General features: G+C 44.7%; 1 long non-coding RNA gene across 3 annotated transcripts; it reads right to left on the bottom strand.

Annotated features, from left to right (window-relative positions):
- Positions 1-615: 615 nt before the first annotated feature.
- Positions 616-18,025, bottom strand: LOC136792251 (uncharacterized). Of its 3 annotated transcripts, XR_010835761.1 has the most exons (6): positions 17,939-18,025; positions 16,490-16,601; positions 12,668-12,814; positions 5,321-5,608; positions 3,312-3,471; positions 616-2,146 (listed from the first exon to the last, which is right to left on the bottom strand). It is a non-coding gene; the product is annotated as an uncharacterized lncRNA (long non-coding RNA). The 3 variants fall into 3 exon arrangements; XR_010835760.1 differs by lacking the exon at positions 17,939-18,025 and having other exon boundaries at positions 16,490-16,712; XR_010835762.1 differs by lacking the exon at positions 17,939-18,025 and having other exon boundaries at positions 2,036-2,146; positions 5,445-5,608; positions 16,490-16,712.
- Between the last annotated feature and the right edge of the window lie 1,678 nt (positions 18,026-19,703).

Below are 19,703 nucleotides of genomic sequence, written 5' to 3'. Positions count from 1 at the left end.
CTGGACAGCCAGGGAATTCCCAGGACAACAGATTCTTATTGAACATATGCAAATAATTATATTACCATGAAAACAAGAATATTCAATAAAAGCTTCCAAATTCTAGAGGGATCAGGTAGGGAGAAAAAGTAAATATTTCATCTTTATTCACAAAAGTATATTTTAACATATTTCTGTAAGTTATAGATAGCTTAAAAGAAAAAAGGATTCCTTAAATCTGAAAAATGAAACATTAAAGAACCAGCGATGTTTCAAACAAAAAGGCCAGAAAAATTATAATCATCCTTATCAGTTCATTCAGTCCCATGAAATTAATTCTTGTTTTACCTGATTTAGGGTTAGCAATTTTATAAATTCATCAGGTTCTTTGTTGGACTGCACCCCACAGGCCTACAAGAACTGCACTTGCCCAGCTTTAAGACCAAAGAAAGAGGACTTCCCCGGTGGCGCAGTGGTTAAGAATCTGCCTGCCAATGCAGGGGACATGGGTTTGAGCCCTGGTCCGGGAAGATCCCACATGTCGTGGAGCAACTAAGCCCATGTGCCACAACTACTGAGCCTGCTCTCTAGAGCCTCCGAGCCACAAGTACTGAGCCTGAGTGCCACAATGACTGAATCCCACGTGCCTAGGGCCCGTGCTCCACAACAAGAGAAGCCACCATAATGAGAAGCCCAGGCACCGCAATGAAGAGTAGTCCCTGCTCGCTGCAACTAGAGAAAGCCCGCACGCAGCAACGAAGACCCAACGCAGCCAAAAATAAATGAATAAAATAAATAAAAGACCGAAGAAAGAGCCCAGTATCAGCGACAGAGACATCAATGGTTGAATGGATGGGGGAGTTTACACATCTGAAGAAGGGTCCTGGAGTGACACCCCACTGTGTGTGGTGGAAGGCGGGCAGGACATGGCAGCAATCTTCACTCCTGGCGGGGAAGGAGAGACTGCCACTTATAGGAGAAACTGACTTCAGGTTGGCTCATGATTTACCAGCCGAGGGGCACGCCCTTCACTGCCCCTTTGATAAGGACAGTCCTAGCTGGGGCCTGGGACAAGTATGTAGGAAGGTCAGTTATGTGTGTAGGGTGTAGGTGAAGCAGGCACTGGTCGGGCAGGGGATGTACAGAGAGCAAGAGAGCAGCCATCTTGAGTGGCCTGACCATACATTCTCCATTTGAGTTTTTGGAATTTTTACCCAGCCCAGTGGCATTTTTATGTTGTCAGAAACCTGTACTCCAGAGTACTTGTCAGAGTCTTTTCTGTGAATCTCCTTGACGTGAAGCATTTTCCCCTGTACTTGATTGCTACAACATTTCAGGAAGAATAAGTGTAATAAAACATTAACTGTGTGTGAATGACAGATTTCAAAATGGCCCTGGTTAAAATTCTGATGAGAGTTCATTATGGCACACTTGACAAATCTGGTTATTTCTACGACATACAACATTTTATAATAACTGGAATTATGACTGAAAACTTTAAATAAGGACAAATTATGGATAGCAAAGATACTGACAAATTTCTAGGAACTTTATACAATTTCTGAAACAGTTATATGAAGAACATGTATCCATACAAATATAGCCTAAAGAAGGTTCAGAATCACTTCTCATCTGACAATGTTTCCCATGCAATTTCCAATAAACCTAATTAGTTTAACATCTCTATTTTACCAAGTGAGAGAACAAATTCTGTGAGATTTTTCAGGTGCCTTCTGGAAATCTCAAAGTTATCTTGAGGTAAAAGAGGACACCATTTAGAATTTTATTGGGGGAAATTTGTCGAAAATATCAAAAGGTTTGAACATCTGATTAAATAGGATCACAGGTCACTATGAAACAATACTTGGTTATCTCTTTAACCAAAGTGACAATAAAAGATTTCAAAGGCAAATACAGAAGGTCACATGACTATAAAAAAAACAAACTTAGCACTTTCAATATTAAGAAGTTTGTTTTCTTAAGTAATCAAAAACATAATAAAGGGCTTCCCTGGTGGCGCAGTGGTTGAGAGTCCGCCTGCCGATGCAGGGGACACGGGTTCGTGCCCCGGTCCGGGAAGATCCCACGTGCCGCGGAGCGGCTGGGCCCGTGAGCCATGGCCGCTGAGCCTGCGCGTCCGGAGCCTGTGCTACACAATGGGAGAGGCCTGCGTACAGCAAAAAAAAACCACAACATAATAAAGACAACACAAAGCACAGGAAGTTATTCTAAGACACAGAATCTTTGTTTTCTAGGCAGATTACTCAACAGGTAAAGAAAAACTTTTTACGATATCATATTAAGAACAGACCATTAATCTAAACTCCAGTTCTGTATCAGTACACTATTTATATCAAAATTCATTTTAAAACCTAATGATAGGGGCTTCCCTGGTGGCGCAGTGGTTGCGAGTCCGCCTGCCGATGCAGGGGACGCAGGTTCGTGCCCCGGTCCGGGAAGATCCCACGTGCCGCGGAGCGGCTGGGCCCGTGAGCCATGGCCGCTGAGCCTGCGCGTCCGGAGCCTGTGCTCCGCAACGGGAGAGGCCACAATAGTAAGAGGCCCGCGTAACGCAAAAAAAAAGAAAAAAAAAAAAGAAGCATCCCCAAAGAGGCTGAAAAAGATGCAGAGACAACCCCCCCCCTTCCCTCTGCACCCAGGATCAAGAGTCACTCCCAAAGACAGCTTAAGAAATCAAAGACCTTCACTGTCACAAGCAGTAAGGAAACTCTGGTCCCCCACAAAAGTGTGACACCTTCAGTCACAGACCTGCTAACCTGTCCCAGTGAATAGGCTATACTGGGATGAGACTTTTCCCTGAATGAACAAGGAAATGAAATTATGGACTGAGACCTCTCATTGATACAAACTCCCATGAGAGCTGGTATGGTCAGATGGACAATGTTACTTATGTGCTTTTGTGTGTCGGGTTTCCCAGCCTGACAGGTGCCACCAGATGCAGATCTGACAACCTGCACGTCCCCTCCCCACAAGCTGTCGAGACCAAGAAGAGTATCCTCTGACTGGGTGCAAGCCAAGCACTCAAGACCCAAAACGAAATGGAAAGACAATCTTATATGATTTTCCTCCTCGTGACACACAATGCAAGAGACAGAAACAGAGGAAAACAATGACTTTTCCTGGGAGGCTAAGGATCAGTAAACAATGAGTATTCCGAACCAAATTTATAAGAGTCATAATCCAAAGAACTAATTCTTACAACTGCTTTTCTTCTCGATTTGGAAAGAGAAAACAAAGACACTGGACCACCCTCATTCAATTAGACGGCGCAGACAGAAATCAGGGAGGGTAACTCTGGTAAGAAATTTTACCTTTTGCCAGCTTCATCAGAGGGCCCAGACCTCAGCTTCAGCCTCTGTGCAAGTGGGGTTTCCCAGGCATCCCTCTGTGGTAGAGGGAGGAAAATTGTAGAGGAGGAAAAGCGTTCTTCCTTCTATTATCCTAGGTTCACGGGTGGACCTCTGAATCAAACTGATAAGAAATAGATTAGCATGGAAAAAAAAACAGATTTAAACACATACCTACATATGCAGGCGAGTTCAAAAAGAAATGAAAACTCAAGGAGAGGGCCTTATGATTGAGGCTTTTATACCATCTTCGGCAAAGCAAAGGAAAAGGGGTGTGAGGCTTCTGGGCAGGGGAAACAAGTGCTGGGAAGGTGAGGGGAAGAAATGTCTGGTAAATAAGGGTTGTCTTGTTATGTAGATGAGTTTTCCCTGGAGGTAGCTCTCTTCCTGATAAGAGACACCTTTACAAATGAAAATTTCCTTTACACGTGGAAATTTCCTTTGCCAAAGAGGTGTATTTTGGGGTGCAATATTCTGGTACCCGTCACGTCACGTACTTGTTTTGCTCTAGCCAGCCATGTGGCAGGAGCTCTGCCTGGGCCGTGATAGACTCCAGGTAGACCAGTCTGATAGCACCAGGCACCAGTCATCTCGGGACCAGGTGCTTTCCTGTTGGTGCTAAGACTAGCTTGTGGGCATGAGTGCAACTGAGCTCATTAATGCTCCATATTGTAAACCTCCGGCCAAAGAGATGGAGGTGCCCGTGAACATGTTCCTCCCCGCTTCCCCTGGGGTGGAGTCCAGACACACGTTCATTCATACGGCTTCTCAGAGGTGGTTAGGCACGATCAAGCCGTCAGTCGGACGTGACAGCACGCAGTGGCCCCGTCACTTTGTACTCACCATCTCTCCTAACCTGACTCACTCCTACTTCCTGCGATTGCCCTCCCTGATTAAGTCGTGGTACAAATGCGTTGACTGCAGCCTCTGCTTTCTGGGAAAACATAAAGGCCTTTTGAAAAAAGTACCTCTCAGTGCCTCAGCTTCCTCATTTGATAAATATAAATTATAATAATAGTACCTGCCTCATAGGCTTGACTATAAAGCAAATTACTATATGTAATGCTCTTAGTGGAGGGCCAGTATGTGTTGCAGATGCGCCAACTTTATTATTATAATTTATTCCAAGTGCAACGGGGTGTCACTGAGGGATTTTAAGGAGACTGTCGTGGTCTGATTGACATTTTAGTATCAAGTTCTCTCTGGTACCTATGTGGGAAATAGATTAGAGAGAGACAGAGATAAAAGTGGAGAAACATTTAGGAGGCTGTTGAAATGGTAATGCGGAGAGATTTTAGTAATCTATTCGAGAGAATAGAGTACTAGCAGTGGAAACCAGTAGAAGTGCACAGAGCCAGGGAACGCTTTGGAAACAGTACCTACAGAACTCAAAAAAATAGACTGGATGGGGCAGTGAGCAAAAAAGAAGAACAACTCAAAAATGTATTGCTTTTCATAGCATGTGCATGATACATCCAGCCCTTTTTCTCAAGATACGAAGTCAATTCCTCCCCCAGCCCTAGAGCGCGGATTTAATGTTCTCTTTTCACCTGGACTGTCTTTGCTGAAGCTCTTGCTTGCTCCTCAGTCACACGTGCTACGACTTAACGACTTAACGAATTGTCATTGTCCGCCAGCCAGTTTTCAGCCGCCACGCCCTCCTGTGGCCCCAGCGATGGGAACTTTTACAAGAGCAAAATGCAAGTCTTGTGCTACTGCAAATCCTTGCCTCCTCCCAACTCCTCACCCTTTGTCCCCTTCTAGCAAGCTTGCCAGGTGGGCCCATCACCTACCCTGCTGTTTTTGCACCCAGAGCTTCAATGTACTCTTGGAGCGCCATTTTCATTTTAATTGGCTGTTTTCTTTCTCCATCTTTACTCATTAAATCCTAACTCTCTCACCTAACAGAAGCAGAAGAGAAGCAGAAACATGATCCTTGACTTCTCAAACCAACACCACTCACCCCTACTCACCATCGTCGCGGTAGAAGCCAGTCGGCCCCGCCAGCTGTCCAGGCCGAAACCTTTAGAGTCTTTCTGTACGCTTGTCTTCCTCTTACACCACTTCCAATTCGCCAGCAAATCCCGTTGGCCTTACCTTCCAAACGGATTCCAAGTTCAACCACTTCTGACCAACACTGCTTCCACCCTGATCCAAGCCACTGTATCTCTCCTCTTGATTATCTCGGTAGTTTTCCACTGGTCCCTGTGATCCTCTTTGTTGTCCTGTAATCTATTCTCAAGACAGCGGCCTGGGTGATCCTGTTAGAACATTCAGATCACGTTACTCTTCTGCTCAGCACCTTTCAGTGGCTTATCGCTCCATGCAAAGTAAAATTCAGTGTCTTTCACGGCCCCCAATATGTCGCCCACCTCCCTCTGACCCGCCCCTTTACTCACTCGTCCCCTCCCCCCATTCACGCCACTACGACCTCCCTGACCACCTTGCTGTCTCTCAAGCCTACCAGGCCTGCTCCCAACGCGGGATCTTTCATTCACTGTTCCATGCGAGGAGCATGTGATTCCCCCAGATCTCCACACGGATGCTTCCCTGCCCTCCTGCAGGCCTTTGCTCAGACGCCACCTTCTCAGCGAGTCTTCCTGACCTTCCTCCCTCCCCAACAACCATGGCCCTCACTGTTTCCCTTCCCTGTGTTACTTTTCTCCACGACACACGCTATCATACTATGTATATTAACCCCAGCTATAAAGCACTTGGCTCCCAGACTCTGTTCTCAGTTCTTTTTCTTTTTTTCTTTTTTTTTTTTTTTTGCGGTACGTGGACCTCTCGCTCTCGCGGCCTCTCGCGTTGCGGAGCACAGGCTCCGGACGCGCAGGCGCAGCGGCCATGGCTCACGGGCCCAGCCGCTCCGCGGCACGTGGGATCTTCCCGGACCGGGGCACGAACCCCCCGTGTCCCCTGCGTCGGCGGGCGGACTTGTTCTCAGTTCTTAACCAGCTAAAGTTCTTGTGTGGAGGGGCGGAGTGGAGGTAGAAGGAGTTTGGAAGCGACCTCCTCCTTATAATTGGGGTTTTTCTCAGTTCATTGTCTATCGATTGTGTATACAGTTTGTTTCCTTATCTTTATATTATCAACTGAAAAGTATTATTCTACGTTAATGTCACAATAATGGGACCCCAAATTTTACACAAGGGAATTTTTGCAGCCCTCCTTTGTTTTCACTAGTTTGCTTATCATCTATCCTGCTTGTGAGGACAGGAATTTTTACCTGTTCTTTTCACAGTGTATCTCCAGCACTTAGAACACTCCTGGCACCTAGTATGCCATTAATAAACATGTGGGGGCTTCCCTGGTGGCACAGTGGTTGGGAGTCCGCCTGCCGATGCAGGGGACGCGGGTTCGTGCCCCGGTTCCGGAGGATCCCACGTGCCGCCGAGCGGCTGGGCCCGTGAGCCATGGCCGCTGAGCCTGCACGTCCGGGGCCTGTGCTCCGCAACGGGAGAGGCCACAGCGGTGAGAGCCCCGCGTACCGCAAAAGGAAAAATAAATAAATAAATAAACATGTGAATTCGTGTTGAGTTAGTGAATGGCTCATCCTATCCACACATATGCTGTACGTGACTCACCTGCTTTCAGAGACTAATAGAAACCATTGCTTAATCATAATGTTTTCAAGACCATAACCTAAAATTCATGATACCTTACATTTATATAGCACTTCGCAGACCGTAAAATACTTTCACATACTTGATCTCATTTAATCCTCACAACAACTTTATATTCTGATTTTTCACAGGAAGTCGCCCCTGACAAAGAGTGTTTTGTTCAAGGTCACAGGAAACGGAATCATAGAGAGACTGAGTGATGTGCTCCAAGTCCACACTAGAGAATGGAGATCTGAACTCCTGTTGTCTTGACCACAAATCAGATGCAACTTTGACTCCGGTATCTCAGTTCTTTGGTCCCGTGTCGGGTCAGTTGCCTACATGTTCTTCGACTCTGTATCAGCAACATCTGCCTACTCTCCTCAGCAAACCGGGCTCAGGACTCCCGGTCCAGCTAATCAGGTTTGCTTCGGTTTTTACTAACTGTGCTAACCCAGCAAAACCAGGGACGGCTGACTGGCTGGCTCTGCCTGGTTGAAAAGCCAGGATTAGGGATTCTGAAAACCAATGTTCTCAACACAGCTCATCTGCAAAAACGTAGATCAAGATTCAGGCTCTAAACACCCAGAAACAAAGACTCTGTAAAACTTAGTTTATATAGGATTGCATGCAGGTAGGGACTTAGCCAAGTTCCGGTCAAACAATTTCAAAATGTCACTCCATAGCTTTAAAATTACCATGGCGGGGCTTCCCTGGTGGCGCAGTGGTTGAGAGTCCGCCTGCCGATGCAGGGGACGCGGGTTCATGCCCCGGTCCGGGAAGATCCCACATGACGCGGAGCGGCTGGGCCCGTGAGCCGTGGCCGCTGAGCCTGCGAGTCCGGAGCCTGTGCTCCGCAACGGGAGAGGCCACAACAGTGAGAGGCCCACGTACCACCAAATAAATAAATAAATAAAATAAATAAATAAAATTACCATGGCCTTTTCAAAAGAATACTTTTCTTACTTCTTCTCAACTTGAAGAAAGAAAGCCCTCTTTTTAAGCCCCATGCAGATCCTGCTATAAATGGCTGTTGAGTACCTAATAAGTGAAAGGCACAGTGCTTTTCCCTTCCTGTTCATCCATAAGCACGTTTTGCTTTCTTTGTAAACTTTCTTTGCCTTTAGTCATCCATCGCCATTCTTCTTCCCTGACGCCTTTCATAGCTCATTCCCACTCACAGAAAATTCATTACTGCTATGGGTCCACTCTGGTTTTTCTTCCCTTGTGGCTTCACTACTTCAACTATGGACTGCCTAGAGTTCAAACTCCATTTCTCTGTACTATCACAGATTGTAAATATTCAAAACCTGGTGACTTAGGGAAGGGAGAGGAGCCCCATTCATGATTTGAACCAGAGAAAGGGAGCAGATGCTATCAGATGCCCCATTTTAATGGCATACAAATAACATGACGCAGACTGGTTCGGGTGCAGTCTGCGTACATCAGAGGGGGAGATGCAGTGCTGACTTGGCTAAGGAGTTGTAAATAAAAGCTGACTTTGGTTTGGCACCTATAATTACACCCAAGCCATAGCTTGCATTTTGACTGTCTCTTAGAAAGAAAGAAGAGGAAAAGAAACAAAGAAAGGAAGGAAAGAAGGAAGGAAGGAGAGAGGAAGGAGACAGGAAGATGAATTTTGTTTTTTCATAATAGGATAGACTCAGACATTCAGTTTCCTTATGGAATTTATTTTATTTATATTTATTTATTTATTTATTTAAAGATTTAATTTTTACTTTTGGCCACGTTGGGTCTTTGTTGCTGCGCACAGGCGTTCTCTAGTTGTGGTGAGTGGGGGCTACTCTTCATTGTGGTGCACGGGCTTCTCATCGAGGTGGCTTCTCTTGTTGCAGAGCACGGGCTCTAGGCGTGCGGGCTTCAGTAATTGCAGCATGAGGGCTCAGTAGCTGTGGTGCACAGGCTTAGTTGCTCCATAGCATGTGGGATCTTCCCGGACCAGGGATTGAACCCGTGTCCCCTGCATTGGCAGGCGGATTCTTATCCACTGCACCACCACGGGAGTCCTGAAATTTATTTTAAATTGGGTCTTCTTTTGCAGAGAACATCCATGAGAATGGTAGAATAGAAAATGGTGTAATTATCTAGACTTTCATAATAACTGTCTCACAGATGCCACAGGAAGCATTAATTACAACACTGAATTAAAATTTTAAATAATTAGAGGAGAAACAATCCCTTTGGCCACATCTACATGTCATATCTAGAGCATCACAGGTGTTTGTACATAATACAAAGTACTATGTTGAGTAATGCAAGGGAGGAAAACCTTTTTTTCTCTACCCTCCTAGGTTTGCTGGCTGCCCACTCCTCCAATCAAATTGATGAGAAATAGATTAACAAGAGAACCACAAAAAACCAGATTTCATTACATATGTATGCACAAGAGTTTCCAAAGAAATGAACGCTCAAGGAAGTGGCCGGATGATTGAGGCTTATATACCATCTTAGGCTAAACAAAGGAAAAGGGGTTTTGAGCTTCTGGATGGAGGAGGCAAGTTGTAGAAAGGGGAGGGGAGGAAATGCCTGGTAAACACAGGTTATCATGTTGAGCAGATCAGAGTCTCTCAGGTGATGAGATGTCTCTGGGAGTAACTCTCTTCCTGGTATAAGACACTTCTACAAATGGAAATTTCCTTTATAAAGGTAAATTTCTGTTACAAAAGGGGAAAACTGTACGCTATTTCTGGGCAGTTGGAGGAAGTAGAGGGCTTTTCCTGCATCTGCTGATTTTCTATGGCCTTTAGCTCAAAAGAATCCATATGCCAAAGAGGCACATTTGCGAATGGCACCTTTTGGAACCCTTTAGTACTAATGGTTAACACAGAAGAAGTCCCGTCCTCAAGGAACTTTATAGCCTGAAAAGGAAAAGAATATGTAAGAAAATAGTATAGCACAAAGCAAACGTGCTTTGGTAGAGGTTTAAAGCGCTGTGGAAGCCAAGAAAAGGTAGTTTTCTGCTGTGTGAGAGGTTTTAGGTTTTATGAAGAAGGTGACATTGGAAGAATGGGTAGGATTTGTATCTGTGATAAGTGGAGAGAAAATGACAAGAAAAGAGGCAGGAAAGTTGAGAAAACATTAAGCAGTAGGTGAGTCTGTGAGTCTGTTGAAGGATATGTTAGGGGAGATGAAGGAAAAGAGAAAGCAAGTGACAAATTGTAGGGCGTTTGAGGCTGTCTGAGCAGTTTCGTTTTTATTCTGTGAGTCCTAGGGAGCCCCTGAAGGTTATGGAAGAGAAGAACCTTTTTCTAGACAGTTCTTTGACAGCAACTGGAGGATGTTTAGACTGGAGTCTGGGAGTATAGTAAGGAAACCATTATGTAACCGAGGAGCTGAGTTAGGTGAAGGAAACGGGACACATATCAAGGATGGTTAAGAGGTGGAACCCACATGATTTGGCAACTGATTAAATGCTTTCCTATGTGTTCAGGAGAAGGAGAAGCATGGGGTGAATGGCAAAGATTTACGTTGGGATTTTGTAAATGACAAAAGCCCAACCTGATTCACCTAAAAAGTAAAAAAGGGGCATTTATTTGTAAAATTCAATATTTGATTACTAACCTAATAACTTTAGGAAGGACAGCCATAGAGCCAGGTAGGGACAACTGGGTCAAGGTCTCGGCTGTCATTCTTCATCCATCTCCTCTCTTTGAAGACAGCCTTTGTTCTCTTCTACTATGAGAAGCACGTCCACGCTTGAGGATCATCACCACACCTGGCTCTTCCAGCTAAGGGACTGAAGAAGAATGGGCTCTCTCTCTGGGCCGCTTTGAACTTTTCCGGAGATGGACACGGGTGGATGGACTTGGGTCACACATCCATCTCTTGGGCCAGTCACTGGACCTGACATACGAGGCCCTGTTTTTGGCACATCCCACTAGGGAATCATGGTTGGGGGTAAGGGGAGGTATCACAGGCATGGCCATGGGGGACCCTTTGTGAGCCGTGGTGCCATCTCAGCCTTCCCAACGGGGGCACAGTGAAGAAGACAGAGAATATCAGTTGTGACTGGGGTTCTGGGCCACTATGTTTGGGAGGATGGTGACGCCTTTAAGAGACGGAGAGATGGGTTTGGGTAAAGTGATGAATTTTACGTTAGACATCTAACTTTTGAAGGCGTATCAGGCCATCTGTGTGGCATTGCATGGGAGGCCCTAAGTAATTGGGGTCTTCAGTTCTTAGGAGAAGTAGGTTTAAAAACTATAGATTTGGGAGTCATTAGCATATAGATCATAATGAAATTAATGGAGAAGATTGCTCAGGGAGGAAGTACTCAGAGAGGAGGATGGAGCGCAGAATCTAGGAAATTTCCATCATGTGAATGGAGGCCTAAAAGGATAAAACAATGTAGACTGAGAAGGAGCTACCAAATAACTATATCCAAGAGAGGGAAATGTGTAAGAAAGTGTCCAAAACTCACTGAGAGTGTTGCAGATTCCTTTTTATCTCCTTCATCAAATCAGCAATTCTCTCTGGAGTAGGTATTAGGATCGTTGCACTTTGATAGGGCACCAAGGGAGACAGAAAAGTGTAGAAGACGGATCTTTCCCTGAAGCGAAGAAAACTTGCAACCTCTCAAGAACGGGGTAAGGTAGTGGCGGGCTTTTGAGCGTGTGCTCGGGTAGGGACCAGAAGGGCTTTGGCTGGCCAGCATGCCGATAATATTTGGCCCACCTGCAACCTTTGGCATATGTGCCAGACATTGCAACAAGAGAATTAGGGGAAGAACTGAATGTGATAAGCTGTGGGAGCATTGCTTGTTAGTCGGTTGTAATAGAAAATTGTATATGGGACATAGTGCCTAATGAATAAATGTGTGATTTCAAAGGGTGATTACCTTCCTGGATCAAACAAGGAAGGCTAGGCTTAAAAGTATCATATAATACTTGTCATTATTTTAAAGAAAATAATCTCTTTAGTTTGGGCAATATTTTTTTGTTTATATTTTCTTTTTTTCCAGTTGAGTTTCTTTAGTAAATGATAACAGATTATTAAGAGGCGTCATAACATGGTGGAAGGATCACTGTATAAGAAGGTAAGACAACCTAAATGCCCATCAACAGCTGAAGAATAAAGACGATGTGGTACATATATACAATGGAATATTACTTAGCCCTTAAAAGGAACGAAATAATGCCATTTGCAGCAACATGGATGGACCTAGAGATTGTCATATTAAGCGAAGTAAGTCAGAAAGAGAAAGACAAATACCATTTGATATCATGTATGTGGAATCTAAAATACAACACAAATGAACATATCTACGAAACAAAAACAGACTCACAGATATGTAGAACAGACTGGTGGTTACCAAGGCGTGGGGGGAGGGAATGATTGGGAGTTTGGGATTAGCAGATATAAACTATTATATACAGGATGGATAAACAACAAGGTCCTACTGTATGGTGCAGGGAACTATATTCCATATCCTGTGATAAACCATAATGGAAAAGAATATGAAAAAGAATATATATATGTATAACTGAGTCACTTTGATGTACAGCAGAAATTAAACATAACATTGTAAACCAACTATACTTCAATAAAATTTAAAAAGAAAAGTAGGAAACCAGGATTTTAGTTATGACTACCACTCTCTCCTCTCCACCTCTCCTCCATCACACATACAAACCCCTATGCTCCAGGTTTGCAACCTTAGTCACTTAAGCTCTAATAAAATGAAAATGATGATACCTCACTGACCCCAAGGGCAGGGGCTGTATGGAAGATTTCTTGAGTTTCCATCTGCTGTGATTATGATCATTCATTCATGGGACACATGTGCAAGGAATACGAAGCTTAAAGGATAGGTTGCTGCCTCCAAAGCGCCTACTGTCTGGTCTGGGGGAACAGGAAACATACAATTACAATTTAACATAAAAATGCTGTAGTGGAGGCAGATGATACACACAGAGGACACAGAAGGACAAGAAGTCCCACATCAGTCCAGGGAAGTTAGGGAACTTCCTTAGGGGAAGTAACACTTGAGCTGAGCCTGAAGGGAGTTCCCATGCCAGCAAAGAGAACAGGGGTTCCAGGTGGGGAGAACTGCACATGTTTTAAAAAGGAGACATGTCCTTATGGATACCGGTGGGGGGTGGGGTGGGGAGGAAGGGTGGTACGAATTGGGAGACTGGGATCGACATATGTACACCACTGTGTATAAAATAGACAACTAATGAGTACAGCACAGGGAACTCTACTCAGTGCTCTGTGGTGACCTAAAGGGGAAGGAAATGCAAAAGAGAGGGGACATACGTATACATAGAGCTGATTCACTTTGCTGTACAGCAGAAACTAACGCAACATTGTAAAGCAACTATACTCCAATAAAAAAATCAATTAAAAAAAGAAAAGGAGACACGTCTTGAGGAAGAACTAAAAGTTGATATGAATGCGATATAACAAACAGGGTATGAAGTAGTGAAAATTGGGGGCTGGACAGGTGGTCAGATATCTCTCAAGATAATTATCGAGCACTCAGTGGTGGACGGGCAGTGTATGCTAGATGCCGGCTGATTAGGAATTACAAGATTCTAAGGACTTATTTGAGAAGGCCTCAAACCAGAGTCAGAAAGACCAGTAATAAAGCTACTGAGAGAATCCAGGGAAGACATGATAAAAGTCTATTAAAGACGATGGTTGTGGGGAAAGAGAGATATTTAGGCATTGGGATCAACCCTTAGTTTATGGAATGAGGCATAAGGAGAAGAATAAAGGATGACCTTCAACTTTCTGGCTTTGGGAAATTGGGCGGATAATGATGGCGTTCACGGAGGTGGGGGGTTGGTGGAGAAATGTCAAGTCTTGACACTCATATCTTTTATCCTGCCTTTGTTTTATGGATGCAATATCATTCCTAATATTTCTGGATTTACCGAAGTACTTTTGTTTGTTTTCTGCTCGTTTCTCAGTCTCTCACCTGCGGTAGAGTTTGGAGTCTGCAAGTTGAGAGTGTGTCTGGGTTTATTGCAGGCAGACTGACCACTTCAATGGCTGTGGTCTTGTTCTCAGGTGTCCTGGGCTGCAGCCCACTCTGCTCTGAGCATCACTTGCCCCTCTTCACCCATCTCCTCACTTCCAGAACTTTGTTGGAATCTCGACTCCTCTGCTTCTCTCCCATTCTCTTTGTTGGATGGGGCTGGGGGAGTCCACATCTTTTTTATTTCTTTACTATGATCTTAATGTAGTTTTTTGGGGGGGAAAAGATAAATGGATATGCTCAATCTACCATCTTAAACCAGAATCTCCTGCATGTGATCTTTGACATGACGTGTTTGAGGTAGCTACGGTACGTCTAGGTAGAGATTTATAGTAGGCCATCAGCTATAGCCATTAACTATGAACTTGGAATTCAGGAGACAAACCTAAATTACCGGTAAAGATCAGGAGTTACCAGTACAGCAATGACGGGTGGGGACGAGGTTGCCTAGGGAAAGCAGGCAGCGTGGGAAGAGAACAGGAATTAGCTTGATACTGGGGACCATCACTATTTAAGATAATTGTTTGTAGGATACAATATTCCTCTAGAGTTAGGGAGAGTAACGATAACTTAGAACTTCACCCTATGGCTAGGAAGGACTCACGTGGGCTCTTTGAGTTCAGGAAAGTTGCATTTAATATATAACACAGGAGTAAAAGCAATAGCAAAATGATTAGGTATAACAAAGTTGAACAGGGTGAGGACAGGAGTTCCTAAGGTGGGAGAGATAATCAAGGGTGCCATTGTTTCCAGATGATGCTATCTAAATTTTTTGGTTCTGGGACCATTCTTCTGAGTCAGCTGAATGATGGCTCCCATGATCTGCTCTAGTATTTTTTTCTTCAGCTGAGAACATGGCTCTGCTTCAAGTATCACTGTTCAGTGTGATTTGTCCCTGTACCACCAGGGAAGTCCCCAGAAGTTTTTTTAAGAGTAAAACTTAAAGTAAGTATAGTTGGCAGACAAGTCGTTGGTTAAAAAAAAAAAAATTCAACTGGACTTCCCTGGTGGCATAGTGGTTAAGAACCCGCCTGCTAATGCAGGGGACACGGGTTCAAGTCCTGGTCGGGGAAGATCCCACATGCCGCGGAGCAACTAAGACCGTGCTCCACAACTACTGAGCCTGCGCTCTAGAGTCTGCAAGCCACAACTACTGAGCTCGTGCGCCACAACTACTGAAGCCCACGTGCCTAGAGCCCGTGCTCCGCAACAAGGAAGCCACCGCAATGAGAAGCCCGCGCACCGCAACAAAGAGTAGCCCCCGCTTGTTGCAACTAGAGAAAGCCCATGTGCAGCAACAAAGACCCAACACAGCCAAAAATAAATACAAAAACAAAACAAAACAACAAAAATAGCTTATAAAAACTACAACTAATCAATGAATGATTGTTTATTGCCTTCCTCATAAATCTCAGGTTTTTTTTAAAAACCCATGATTTTTTTTTAAAGTCTCTGAAAGAGACAAGGAAAAAAATTGTTTAACATCTTTATTGGAGTATAATTGCTTTACAATGGTGTGTTGGTTTCTGCTTTATAATAAAGTGAATCAGCTATACACATACATATATCCCCATCTCTCCTCCCTCTTGGAGACAGGGAAAATTTAATTAAGTAGGGAATAAGGATGTAGGTTGGCCCAAGGGTGAGTAGAGAATTAATCTCGTATAGGGCTTTATTATTATTATTGCTAAAACTAATTAAATTTGTAATTAACATGACAGTAGTAGTGATGGGATAAGAAGAAAGCAATAGGGCCACTTCAAATGATGACGTTTTTCTAGTTTAGGGGAATTTTTAAATCTTATTTATTGAAAAAGAAACAATTGATTACTTGATCCACCCAATCAACAGATACACGCAGAATGTGCCAGGCACGGTGCTAGGTTCTGGAAACACAAAAATGAACTCAATGCTCACTTCTTTGTAGGGAGCTATTCACTGATGGCTAAATGAAATCCCACCGAGAAAGGCACAGGTGCAGCTTACGCCAGAGGAAGGCTTTGCCTTACAGCCTTGTTTTACAGCAGTTATCTGGTGCTGCCACCTGCTGGGCATTTTCTTTTTCACAGGGTTTAACCCTAGGCATGGATGGAGAAACCAGAAATCCCTTGGTGGAGAAGGCCATTTCCTTTTTTGCACTCTGGACCATAGGCCCTTTTTATTGAGGAGTAAACCTCCCTTCTCCTCTCCACCAGCCCCACGGTAGCACGAACCCCAGCTCCTCCAGAACCACCAGCTCCTCTCTCGCAGGCGTGCTGAGTCACCTGCCTGTAGGCCCAGGGTAATTGCCTCATTTCTCTCCCTCCAACACTTTTGCTACTGAGCTTCTGTTTGGAGGCTTTGGCCTTCTTTGGTCTTCTTCCAGCTCTTGTGAGAGAGTTTCTTGCCAGGACACTAGTAGTGTGAGCCTGAGTTGCTTAACGTGGGCAGGAAGAGGCCAAAGGCCTTTGCAGCAAACCCCTTCCACCCAATTTTGAAGTTACTCTCACTTCCGTATAGCAGGGCCGTGTCGTGGGTAGGGATAGTTTACTTACTTCCTCAACGAGTCATCTGGTTCAGGTCCTCTGGGCTGCTTCAGACTGCTGAGCAGAAGTCAGGGTGCAAGGATGAAGCGTTAAATAGGTCATTGGCTTTGCATCATCAGTCCTTGAAGGGAGTTGAACACTTTCAGGGATGGTTTCATCATGAAAAAGGAGCCCAGTATAGGGGCAAGATGGGAATAAAGACACAGTATAGGGGCAAGATGGGAATAAAGAACTTTTTGTCTGCTACAGACTTTACAAAATTATTTTCAAGAGCTTAACTGTTTAGGATTTAATTGTTCTCTCTGTATCATCTCTGTATCTGCATCTTTAAAAATCCTAACACTCCTTGAATGGTGGGGGGAAAAGACAAGTAAAAGGAATTTAAAAAAAACCCACATATGGGCTTCCTTGGTGGCGCAGTGGTTGGGAGTCCGCCTGCCGATGCAGGGGACACGGGTTCGTGCGCCGGTCCGGGAGGATCCCACTTGCCGCGGAGCGGCTGGGCCCATGAGCCGTGACCGCTAAGCCTGCGCGTCCGGAGCCTGTGCTCCACAACGGGAGAGGCCACAGCGGTGATGGGCCCGCGTACCGCAAAAAAAAAAAAAAACAACCCACATAGTGGGACTTCCCTGGTGGCGCAGTGGTTAAGAATCCGCCTGCTAGTGCAGGGGACACGGGTTCGAGCCCTGGTCCGAGAAGATCCCACATGCCACGGAGCAACTAAGCCTGTGTGCCACAACTACTAAAGCCTGCACACCACAACTACTGCAGCCCACGCGCCTAGAGCCCCTGCTCGCTGCAACTAGAGAAAGCCCACGCTCAGCAATGAAGACCCAATGCAGCCAAAAATAAATAAATAGATTTTTTTTAAAAACCCACGTAGTTAAGTATCAAATATTATTCCACTACAAGATCAAATATATTCATTGCCCAGTTAATTATGTGAGGTGATGAGACAGCTTTAATTCACAAGATTTCCATTTCGGGGGAGGGATTTGATTGGAAGAAAATGCTTGAATTGCCCTGGGGTAGGGCCATGTTATAACACAAATCATTGTCCAAACTAGTACACATAAGACAAAGGGAGGAATTTGTACCAGTGAAGGAGCAGGGAGGTTAATGAGAAGAGGAGATGGAAGGAGACAGAAGGTAACGGTGGCGAGATGATGTGCTCTGCAAAATTGTGACGTATTCTCTGACTCTGACTAAATCTCCAGGCTAATTCCACTAAGCTATAGGAAAAATATTTAGTCTAAGTGGGTACCAGTGAGCACATGAAGTCTGCACCCAGGGTGGTGCAGGGCTAACGAAACCAATACAAATAGATAGTGTCCAGTGACTGGCAAAAGTAAAGCCTGTGTCCTCTGTCCATCCAGAGTTACTGGCTCTTCCCCATTATTTAGTATCTTCCGTCACCCCCTCACCTTCTTTACCTGTAGAGGTGCTGTGTTTTCATACCTTTATGGAAGAGATCTGCCTTTCCTCTTTGGCATCGAATGAGCCTCAGAGAGCCACACACATCCACGAACCTGATTCCAGCAGTGCTTAAAAAAAAAACAAAAAACAACCTTAATATACCTCCAAGAGCCATTTTTTCCTCTTTCACTGCTAGCCTCAGCAAGCAAGGAAAGGTTGTACATGTGTTTGACCTAACTTACGTGTGATGCTTTCATACAGACACATGCACACGTGTGTATTTAATAAATGTAATATGATGCACAATACATGTCATGTCTCAAATGATATATGATCAATGCATCTCCAGATATTGTATATTATGTGTGTATGTATATGTGTGAGTTTTAAGTATTATATATTATATGTATAAACATCTTTCAAGTAATTATGTTTATACTTATAAATATTATGTATAAATAGACACATGGACATTAATTGGCTCTCTCATTAAGGCCATCCTCAGCCTGGGGTCACATTCAAAAGAAATACAAATTTCACTCCGAAATGCCTTTCAAAAATAGTGTTTCTGGGACTTCCCTGGTGGCGCAGTGGTTAAGAATCCGCCTGCCAATGCAGGGGACACGGGTTCGAGCCCTGGCCCTGGAAGATCCCACATGCTGCAGAGCCACTAAGCCTGTGCGCCACAACTACTGAGCCTGTGCTATAGAGCCCGTGAGCCACAACTGCTGAAGCCCACGCGCCTAGAGCCCCCACTCGCTGCAAGTAGAGAAAGCCCGTGTGCAGCAACAAAGACCCAACACAGCCAAAAATAAATATATTTAAAAAAATAAATTTATATTAAAAAATAGTGTTTCTATTTAAATGTTTCTCAGAGACAAGAACCAGAGAAATGCATACATAACACGTGTCAAAACTTTAAAAAGTTCTCTTTAGGCACCGCCTGTTCCCCAAGTTTCATTCATCTTGTCAGCAGCTGGAATATCCCAGCCCCTTCCCTCCAGGGACTCTAGTCTCCTCCTTGCTTTTCTCTGCAGTCCTCCTTCTCCTTCTCATCAGCCTCCTTTTGCTTCCAGGATCTTCCGCACCACCCCCCAGCCCTGCACATAGCTCCTATTTTATGTAGATAGACCCACTCCTTCTCAGAGTTTCTTTAATTCTCTGTCTATACCCCTCCTCTCAAATTAGGTCAACAAGTTTCCCTAGCTAGTAGCCAATCAGCCCAGGATGGTGAGATGCCGTGGCCTGGTGCACTCAGCAAGGACACGGCCAACAGCCTCTCCCGACGCCAAGGTCAGAGCTGGTGAGCGATGGAACGAGAGTCTGAACCTGGACCGTCTGGCTCAGAGCCCACACCCTCCACTTCCCGTGGTCACATGCACAGCGGCCTAGCACGGAGCTCCTCGTCCTGGCTGTCGTACTGTGCCCTGCGTGTGAGCTCTTCTTCGGCTGCCATAGGCCTTCGTGGAGCATTCACACACGGCTTTAATCAGCGGTGGTTTGGAGGAGAGGGGTTTGGGGTGCTGTGTATCACACTGACAAATAGGATCATCTACACCATTTTTCTAGATTCCACATATATGCGTTAATATACAATACTTGTTTTCTCTTTCTGACTTAACTTCACTCTGTATGACAGTCTCTAGGTCCCTCCACAGTTTTTATTAAGTCTTAAAGGGCAAGATGATCTTACAAAACTGGAGGACTTGGGTACATCCATGGGCTGACACCTGGGGGAGGGATAGATAAATAAATCAACAGACATATGATAGACAGATAATAAACAGAGAAACAGAAAGAAGAAAGG

Source organism: Kogia breviceps, chromosome 12 (genome assembly GCF_026419965.1).
Source record: "Kogia breviceps isolate mKogBre1 chromosome 12, mKogBre1 haplotype 1, whole genome shotgun sequence".
Classification (NCBI taxonomy): domain Eukaryota; kingdom Metazoa; phylum Chordata; class Mammalia; order Artiodactyla; family Physeteridae; genus Kogia; species Kogia breviceps.
The sequence above is the reverse complement of the archived record's forward strand: the minus strand, read 5'-3'. Positions and strand labels throughout refer to the sequence as shown.